Source organism: Canis lupus, chromosome 17 (genome assembly GCF_048164855.1).
Source record: "Canis lupus baileyi chromosome 17, mCanLup2.hap1, whole genome shotgun sequence".
NCBI classification, from domain to species: domain Eukaryota; kingdom Metazoa; phylum Chordata; class Mammalia; order Carnivora; family Canidae; genus Canis; species Canis lupus.
In genome coordinates this window covers 44,131,902-44,142,939 of record NC_132854.1, presented here as the reverse complement: position 1 = coordinate 44,142,939, position 11,038 = coordinate 44,131,902, and positions in this window count along the sequence as shown.

The window sequence follows — 11,038 nt, the reverse complement described above, 5'->3', positions numbered from 1 at the left end:
GCAGCATTGTCTGACAACAGTTCTGATAAATTAGAAATCTAGTAATGAACAATCCAGAAACTTCCATGAGTTTAGAAATTTGAAGACATTGTTCTGCGTAATGGGAAGATCAAATAGAAAAATCAAAATGGGTATCAGAAAATAGGCTTATTTAAAAAATTATCACATATCACAACTTACAGAATATAAATGAAGTATAAATCAGTTGGCTTTTATAGCCTTAAGTTTTTATATTAGAAAAAACAAGGCTGGGATCCCTGGGTGGCGCAGCGGTTTAGCGCCTGCCTTTGGCCCAGGGCGTGATCCTGGAGACCCGGGATCGAATCCCACGTCGGGCTCCCGGTGCATGGAGCCTGCTTCTCCCTCTGCCTGTGTCTCTGCCTTTCTCTCTCTCTCTGTGTGACTGTAATAAATAAATTAAAAAATTTAAAAAAAAAAAAAAAAAGAAAAAACAAGGCTGAAATTAATGTGTTACATATCCAACTTTTAAGTTAAAAAACATAAGCTATAGAATAAACCTAAAGAAAGTAGAGATAGGTTTTAATAAGGAGGCATTGCCTCTGAAGCCTGACTGTCTGCATATGAATCTCAGCTTTCCCTTTTAATAGTTCTTCGACCTTGGGCAAGTAACATAAGCTCTTCAATTTCCTCATCTATAATGTATGGATGATAGTAATAGCACCTGCCTTGCAGAGGTGTGGTAAGAATTGAGTGAGTAAATACATAAAAGATACAGGACTCCAGGACTTTGCTTAGAACTTTGTGGTCAGCCTTTATTACCACAAGAGCAGAAATTAATTAGGAAGATATAAAACCCATCTAAACAAAGTCAAAACTACTTCTTTTAAAAGAGTAATAAAATAAAAAATAAAAGAGTAATAAAATCAACATACCCCTTCCACTACTGGTTAGGAAAACAGAGAGAAGGCCAAATTGACAATGTTCATAAAGAACAAATAGAACATGAAGGAGTGACCATACACAGCTCTTTTGACAGCTTTACTATGAAGGGTATCATACAAAATGGGGCAATACCTGGAGAAGGCATGTTGGAACCAACTGGAACTTTAAAACTGTCTTTTTTTGTGTGTGTGGGCTAGGTCAAGGGAAGTTTGTATGCAGGTGGCAGAGATCCAGCTGAACAAGAATGTGCTGAATCCCCTGAGAGGTCAAGGAAAGCAGTGATTCACAGGAGAGTGGACAGAGGCCAGGGAAGATAAATTATTTATAAGTGAGACCAGGTTTATAAAAAATCATATTCCACGAGACTCTCTTTTTTAAAGAAAAGACTGCTTTTGCCAGAGAAAGAAGTGTTAATTTGGGAACTAGTGATGTTATCAGGAGCCAAATCTCTGCTTGGCGCTCTGCTGAGAAGAACACAATGATTAACAAGGTGGGCATAGCTATATCTGTTAAATGACTGATTTAGACTTTTGAGAGAAGGGAAAGGAAAAACTTGAATCAAGAATTAGAACCAGAAACACCAATGTAAGTGAAATCGTAATCCTTGAACCTGCATACCCCCGAGATCTTTCTATTTGCCCATCTGCCTGAAATACCCAGGTATCATTCCAGTAACTACCTGACTCATTCATCCCCTTCATGTAGGTGTCTTCTCAGGTGTCGCTTCCTCAGCAAAAGCCATTCCTAACCACATTATTTAAAGAGCACCCTCTTTCTCCTCTATCCTGTGACCCTATCTCATTTCTGTCCAGTAGTGCTTACAGCTTCCTAACATTGTAAATTTTCCCATTTTTATTAATCAATTGTTTCCACCTCCCTTGTAATGCAAATTGCTTGAGAGCAGGGGCTTTATTTTGTTCACTATTGTATTTTCGTGTCCTAAAAGAGTACCTTACATTCATGTGGTCCTCAAGAAATGTGAAGGAAGGAATGGATAATTACAGTTGCTTTTGCCAATAATCTTTACCTCAGTCTTCCTTCTTACTTTTCGCTCACCATCAACACTGAACCCTAATCCCGTCCATTCTACCTCTAAAATAGATTTTGATTCTTTCTAATCATCTGTATCTCCATTGCCATTACTGTACTCTACTATATTTTGTTGTCTAGAGCTTAATAATAGCCCCTATATTTTATTGTTTCTACCCTATTTCTCTGATTGTACTTACCCTCTTCAAATATATTAATTACTAGAATCGGAGTCATCTTTTTAAGACATGAATTGCATATTATTTCTTTCCTTGACCAGTGACTTCCTTCTCCTTAAAAAAATTCAGTTTTACTTAGAAAATCGAAATCTCTGCAACATTCTTCCAGAACCTATTGTCTGCTATGGACTCTTCCAACCTTTCCTATATAATAGTCAAACAATCCTACCCCTCCTCTTCCCTCATTCTAGCTGTATTGGTCTTCTGACACTGAAACTCTTTCTCATCATAGAACCCTTGGTTTTGATGTAATCTATAGCTAGAACACACCTGCCTCATACTTCCAGTGGAAGACTTATAATTCATGTCCAGTTTAAATGTCACTTATTCAGAGATCTTTTTTTCTCACTATCTCATCCTCTCTATGGCTCTCTCACAGGTCCTGTTACCTTCCATTATAGCACTCCTGTGGAACTGTAGTTATCGTGGTCTTTGTTATTTAAATAGGGTTGTTTATCTCCCTCTATAAAGTACAAACCCTGTTAGAGGGCCTTAGTGGTCACTCACTACTGTATTTATAGCTCTGGCATAATTTTAAACATGTAATTGTCAAGACGGTAAAGGATGGATTTTTCCCTGCTTGGAAGCCTACAAATGAGTCTGCCTCCATGTCCTACATGCTAGCAGAAGACATGAGTTTTCTGGGTCAGAGCAAAGGACTTTATTACACATAGTACACCAGGCAGCATGTACTTCAACTTTCCAGTCTTGACTGCCCCCTAAAATACCATGAAGGGGATTTTTGTGCATCCTACAGCCTATGTGACTTTTGTGCATACAGTGTGTTTGTGCCATAGCTGAGAAACTCAGATTTTAGGGAAACACAATCCTCTAAAGAACGTCAGACAAACCTGCTCAGCCTTTGTCCCTGAAGGAGACATTTGCTTTATTATTCTGGACAGTAAATAAATCTACTCTCTTTTCCTGTGTAAGAAACTATCTCTATATACCAGTGTTGTTTGCTTCATAGACATCCTTGGAAAGATAATCCAGAACAAAAGCTGGCAATGCCTTTGATCAGGAGATACGCAGAAATAGATGATTCATGGGTGATGGTTTCACAAAAATAATAGAGGTTCGGTGATGTTTCCCAGTTGACTTAAAGTCAGCCTGTTTGTGTAACTGTTTGGGGTAGGGGTGGCAGTAAAAGTTTAGATGAGCATTAAAGGGTGAGCAAGGGAAGCTCAGCCATATTGGGAGGATTTCATGGATGGTGTCCCTGGAAAAAGTTCCCAAGGTGATATATCATAGGACAGGAGGATGGTACCAGTGAACAATTTAGACAGGTATATCTAATGGAAATTGTTCTGTTTGTGGTCTATTTTTCAGAGTCCTTTTTTTCTTTTTCCAAATACTTTACTGCTTCTTAATGCACTTTTTTGTCCATGCTACTTTTTACCAAGCTGGCCATTTTATTATATAAATCCTAACAACATAGAAATCTCAATATCTAATTTCTTATATTTTGTTCTTTGTCAATTATTTAAATATTGCTTTATTTATTTTGCTCATTATTTCTGCTGCACTTTGCCTGTTCAGAGACTAGCCACTAATGAGATTTGGCTTTCTTTCTACTTGGGTTCTGCTTATACCTATCCGGTTGCCAAGAAACTGCATTTCTCAGAAACCCTGGAAACACAGGTTTTGTGTATCATATAGGCCTGTAAAGGAACCCAAATAGTATTCAATCTAAGCACAACCTCATAGTATCTATACTACATCTTAAGTCATTCAGCCAAAAGCTCTCCTTGTGCAGTGAAGAACGAAATTTTGTATTTAAGCCATCACACATGGTGACATATCCTTTTCTTTCAGTTGCCAAGGCACATTTCTTATGTGTCCCCTCTGTGACAGCAGCTTTGTCAGACACAGGGATTCAACCACAAATAGGATACTGTTCTTATTTAAGTAGATCTTACAACTAGAGGCAGATTTTAAAAATTAATTGCAAAAGGCTTAAATGTATCTTAGGATTATGGGCTTATACATAGGTGCACGGTGAGGACAAACGTGGTGGCAATGAGTGAGGACAGGCATGATAAAAAGAATGCCTCTTTCCATTTTATTTGAATATTGGATGATGAAAAAGAACTCACCAGGCTTAGTGAAGGTGGGGTGGGTCAGCAGGTGGAGAAGAAACATGGTCAAAGGACATGTTTAAGTCGTCAGTTGAAAACACAGATTCTGAGTTAGGCCATTAATGAGCTCTCTGACCTTGCTATCTCAATTTCCTTGCTTGGAGTATGAGGTATTGAGATAGGTGATCTCTAAAATCCAATTGCAGCTGTATCACTCTTATCAAGTCTACATGTTGTTGTTTTATGTCCTGAAATGGCCATGGTTTCCATTATTTATTATTATGACAGGGTAACTATCAATAGGACTCTGGCTTACTGAAGGAGAAGGAGAAGATTCCTTCTTTAGTGTATAGGCCATGATCAGTAGGAGTAAATCTCTGACTAAAAACACAGTATGATTTCACCACAGAGAAACATTTCATACACATTAATTTCCGTTATCTCTTTGAGATAATGCACATGGAATAACTACATCATTAAAAAGGAAGACTTGAGTTGTGGGCGAGCTGAGAGTGTTAGAGACAAACTGCTCAGTCAACATTTGTTCAGAACCTTTTTCTTACTGTGAATATACAATAAGAAAAAATGTATTTGCTTTCTGCCTATTAGTATGTATACAGAATAGTTCAGAGTAATTATTGAAATTGCTGATACCTCAAGAGCCTGTGAATTACTCAGAATGGTAAGGGGTGACAATTTCTTTAGTCAGCTTTTAACATTTTGATAATTTTTTTCTGCCAAAGTTCATTGCCTTTTTATTATTGATGTAATGTAGTAATCATTAAGGAAACTGTAATGCAAAACACATTGTGAATCTATTGGCTTCCACACATTAGCGGGGAATATTAAAAACAAGAAGATGTGCTTTATAGTTCATCTTTTATCCTATGTATTTATTTTTCTTTTTATGTCATCTTCAGAAAACTCTCATGCAAGCAAGACCCTACCCTTTATGTCTAAAGAAAAATATGAGGTTTCTGAATGTTTATTTGCGATCAGACTTAAATACCTTTAGTAAAATCTTCTTGACCTTTCATTCTTTGTAAGTTTGGATTCTTAGTTTCCTCATTCAAAAACAGATGATTAAAAGTCAACAAATGGCCTGAACATTTTGATAGGAGCATCACAATCCTGAGGCACTGGCTTCATTTATACAAATCAGTCAGCATCTCATATTAGGTGGAGATGATCCTAACCCTACAGTATTCCCATAGATATATATTATTGTCCTGTTATCAGAACCAGAAGTTAGTTGAGCATGAAAATTAATGTCAGGGATTAAGTGCCCTCCTTTATCTTCTACTCCCCAACCTAGCTGTAGGGAGAATGAATGATGTCGTGGATTTATCAAATTAAAGAACACTAGACTAGCCTTTTTTTCATCATCAAAGCAATGAAAGCCAAAATTTCAGAGATGGTTTCTAGTGGAGAGCAATCTTGTAGTACTTGTAGTTTCTCCTGCCTCCTATCTGTACACCTCTGATGATGCCAAATATAGTAAATACTACATTAGAGTTTGGGACAAAACCAATATAAAGCAAAATATGATCTTTCCCTTGCCTCATTTGCTAGGTAACAGGTGACATGAAATAAAGTGGGGGAGGTAGCAACTTGGTTGTGTGGAGGACAGGTACTCCATTTAGAAAAAGCAGAAGTGCAAATGCCTTGAGTCAGGAGTCTGAAGAACAGCAAGAGGCCAGCTCCCCTGGAGCCTAGGGAGAGCAAGAAGAGGCAGGGAGAGAGGGGAGTGATGCCAGATCACCCAGCATCAACAGGCTATCTGAGGAGCTTTGCCTGATTCATTTATCTTCATGTTCTGACCCTAAATTCAGAATATAATCTTTACATTAGTAGATTTTGTATCTACTCCTTCATTTGTCTAAATCAGGAATTCTTCCAGGCCTTCTAAAACAAAACTCAGGAGTCATTTTACTTCTTCACAGGGATGATAGCTGCTCAAATTGGCTGTGCATAATTAATCCAAGCCTAAATCTCCTTTCACGGAGATGAAAAAAAAATTCTTAACTTTACCTTACATGATCACATTCTCAAACTTTTGGTCTGATACGTTTTGCTTTATATTTTATTTCCTAGAAATTACTCTTGCTGCTTTGTTTCAAATTGTAAAAAAGTGTAAGAAGTGAGTTTTCTATATGAATAGCCTCCCAGTTGTCCCTTTTCTATACTATAAAAACAAATTGTCATTACTACTCGAAGAGATAAAATTTGGTCTGTTATCCTGAAGGTAATTTAAACTTTTTGAAAAATGATTTCTTAAATATTATTTATTATATAAGACTAATTTGTATAAGCACAAAACATTTAGTAGAGGGTACCAATGATAGTTGAGTTGGTGAATACTTTTTTTTTATGCCATATGTACGTATCACTTTTTAAAAACCTTTCTGTTTGGGTTAACAACCTTGTTAACTGCTCTTCAAAATCTGTAATTATTCTATTATTGATAGTTTAATAACTTCATTTACCCGTCTATTCTAAGTTACAGCCTCCCCATCTTTACTTGGAGTGGAAACAAAGATATTCTAACCTGGGATGTTTAATTTATCATAAAGACATTCAAAGATGTAAACTTTGATACTTATGAATTAAAAAGAAATGTGCGTTATTGGGGTACTACTATTCACACTTGCATGCTTTATTTATCTGTTGAATAAGCCTTTATTAAAAATACAGAAACTTTTTCCAATGTAATTTTTTTCTACAAAAAAGAAAGACAAATTCAAAGTAACATGCCATTTATATGACAGTCTAAAGAGAATATATTGTGGTGACTATTAGGCAGGCTTACCCTCTAGCCTTTTAAACATCTATGTTGCAAAATATTTTTCCAGAATTTGAACATTACTAACACATATTCTCATAGACACAATTTCTTTAGTTTACAGTTGCAGGATGTTACCTGACTTCGCTATTCATTAGAATATGGCTTCATAGAAAAGGTACATGATAATCAGATTTTCTAAATTACAGTTAGAAGCCCCTTTTCTTCTGTTTTCTTTGAAAAACTTATCTATGCCTTTTCTCTACCCATTGATTTTCATTCTTTCCATAAAGGCATGAAAAAAATTAGGGTTATTAGGTATCACCCCTTTTTATTTTTTTATTTTTTAAAATTTTTATAAATTTATTTTTTATTGGTGTTCAATTTGCCAACATATAGAATAACACCCAGTGTTCATCCCATCAAGTGCCCCCCTCAGTGCCCATCACCCAGTCACCCCTACCCCCCACCCACCTCCCCTTCCACCACCCCGGTATCACCCCTTTAGCTGTCTTGCTGGTTTCTTTTGCAGCAAGAGCAATTTAGGTGACTGTGTCTTACTAAAATTAGATGAACACATAAGCATGTTTATAATCCGAAGATCCCTCATGAAGGCTTTAAGTAAAAACCTTAGTATGTTCAATACTTACAGTATTCAATGGAAAAGCATCTATTGGAAATAGCACCAACCAGAATAGCTCATTAGAAAAATATATATAATCAGAAGGAACAGTACAGTTCTTCTCAGTTGTTCTAGTGAACACTATCCATTTAATGTAATTTGTGTATAAACTAAGCCTTCATAGGTGGCTGCATATTATTTAGTTGCTCGAAAACAGAATCAAGACTTGTCACTTTGAAGTTCCAACAGGTATGGTGGCTGTGGACTTTCTATCTCGTATATCTTTGTAGAGTGTTTTTCTCATATGCATGATCAAAGAGGTCACAGAAAAACTTTCACCCTCCTTTTAAGAGGTTGAATCCATAAGTCGCTGATGTCTTACCTTTTCACAATCCATTGTGAATGTACGCCCATGGTTATATATAGCTAGAAGAAAGCCCTCCTCCCCTTCTCCCTTCTCTCTCTCTACCTCCTCTTCTTTTTATTTCTTCTTCTACTCTTTTATTTTGGGAGATGGTTGAATAAAAATTTAGATGCTTTCTTATAAGGAAATAGAATTGAAAAAGAATAGTAAAAAGCAATGAAGCAATCACTTCAGTAATTTCATTCAAAACATTATATTAGGGGCACCTGGGTGGCTCAGTGGTTGAATGTCTGCCTTCGGCTCAGGTCGTTATCCTGGGGTCCTGGGATTGAGTTCCACATCAGGCTCCCTGCATGGAGCCTGCTTCTCCCTCTGCCTGTGTCTCTGCCTCTCTCTCTCTCTGTCTGTCTCTCATGAATAAATAAAATCTCTAAAACAACAACAACAACAAAAACATTGTGTTAGACATTCTGTTCTGAAAAGCTGTGTATATTGAATTTTAAGATAGGTTTCAATTCCTCAATATAAATTGAGACATGCTAATTTTCCAATATATATCCTTAAGAAAAATCATATGCACCTTATTTTCTCAAAATTTCCATCTAGTTATTGTGATGATTTTGTTTTGGCATGTTTCCTTCATTGGATTCTTCTTTAGAAGTCCTTTCTTATCCTAAGATAATAAAGATTATTATTCTTACTTCCCCGTAGTTTCTTAGTTGTTTTTTTTTTTGTTTTTTGTTTTTTTTTTGTTTTTTTTACCTGTGATACTTAGAACTTAAATACAGCTACAGTTTTCTTTAATGCATAGTATGAACTATGTAATTTACTTTATGTTTTCTACATAGGGTCAGTGGCTTCCCCAGTCTTCTACTGATTTGTGATTCAACCTCTATCATAGACCTTTCATTGTCTTTTCTTTCCTTCAATAAACAAATATTTAATAAGCACCATTACAAGTCCTGGGCATAGAGCAAAGTCTCTGCCCTAATTCTTTAATTTCCTGGTTAACCTATTCATTCTTTAGTAGGATGTTTTTTCACTTGCATTTATTTGAAGTCTTTCCAAATTTTTTCTTGTTTATTTCCAATGTTATGGTCTGGAAATATGCATGGTATGATCTCAGTCCTTTTGTATTTGCTGAGGGCTGATTTGTGACCCATTATGTGATCTATTCTAGAGAATGTTCTGTGTGCACTCAAGAAGAATGTATATTCTGTTGTAGGATGAAATATTTTGAATTTATCTGTTAAATTCACCTATTCATTGTATCATTCAAAGCCTTTGTTTCCTTGTTGATTTTCTGCTTAGATGATCTGTCCATTGCTATAAGTGGTTTGTTAAAGTTTCCTCCTATTATTGTATTATTGGTGAGTTTCTTTATGTTTGTTAAGAATTGATTTATAGATTTGGGTGCCTCAAAATTGGTAGCATAAATATTTATAATTGTTAGATTTTCTTGATGGATTGACTCCTAAATTATAATATAATGTCCTTCTTCATCTCTTTACAATATTTATCTTATTTTTTAATTTTTAACTAATTTCAAAAAAATTATTTTAGAGAGAGAGTGAGTGCTTGTGAGTGAGCAGGGAGAGAATCTTAAGCAGACACTCCATTGAGCATAAGCCTGGCACAGAATCAATCTCATGAGTCCCTGAGATGATGACCTGAGCCAAAATCAACAGTTGGATGCTTAACTGACTGAACCACCCAGGCACTCCACAATCTTCATTTTAAAATCTATTTTGTCGATATAAGTGTGGCTACTTCAGCTTTCTTTAGCATTCATTAGCATGCTGGATGGTTCTCTATCCCCTCATTTTCAATCTGCAGGTATCTTTAGGTCTAAAATGAGTCTCTTGTAGGCAGCATATGGATAGATCTTTCTTTTTTTTTTTTAATCAATTCTGATACCCTTTTTCTTTTGATTGGTGCATTTAGTCCATTTACATTCAGAGTGATTATTGAGAGAGATGAATTTAGTGCCATTGTGTTACCTGTAGAGTTCCTGTTTCTGGTAATGTTCTCTTGGCCTTTCTAGTCTTTGTTGCTTTTGGTCTTTTTTCTACACTTAAAGAGACCCCCTTAAAATTTCTTGCAGGTCTGGTTTAGTGGTCACAAGCTCCTTTGGTTTTTGTATGTCTGGAAAGCTCTTTATCTCTGCTTCTATTTTGGGTGATAGCCTTTCTGGATAAAGAATATTTGGCTGCATATTTTTTCCCATTCATTTCTGGCCTGCCAAGTCCCTGTGGACAGATCTGCTGCAAACCTGATCTGACTTTCCTTGTATGTTAAAGCTCTTTTTTCCCTTGTTGCTTTCAGGACTCTTTCCATGTCTGTATATTTGGTAAATTTGACTATGACATGCCCTATAGTGATGGCCGGCTTTTGTTGAATTTAATGGAAGTTCTCTGTGCTTCTTGGATTTTGTTGTCTGTGTCCTTTCCTAGATTAGGGAAGTGTTCAGCAATAATTTGTTTAAATAAATCTTCTGCCCCTTTATCTCTCTTTTCATCTTCTGGGACTTCTGTGATATGAATGTTACTATGTTTTACTAAGTCAGCGAATTCTCTAAGTCTACCTTTGTGATCCATCACCTTTCTTTTCTCTTCTTTTTGGCTTTATTATTTTCCATAATCTTATCTTCTACATCACTGATTTCTTCCTCTGTTTCATCCATCCTCGCTTTTATGGCCTTCATTTGTGTTTGCATCTCAGTTATAGCATTTAATATTTTGGCCTGATTAGGTTTTAGTTCTTTTATCTATAGTAAGGGATCTCTATAGTAAGTAATCTATAGTAAGGGATTCTCTAGTGTCTTCTATGCTCTTTTAAAGCCCAGCTAATATCCTTATAATTGTTTTAAACTTTAGTTCAGACATCTTTCTTATGTCTGTATCAATTAAGTTATATCTGGTAACTCATCTGGTATGAGTTATATCTTGTATTCTTTGTTTTGGTGTGACTTCCTCTGGCTCATCCTTTTGTCAGAAAAGAAAAGAGAGAAAAAAGAACATC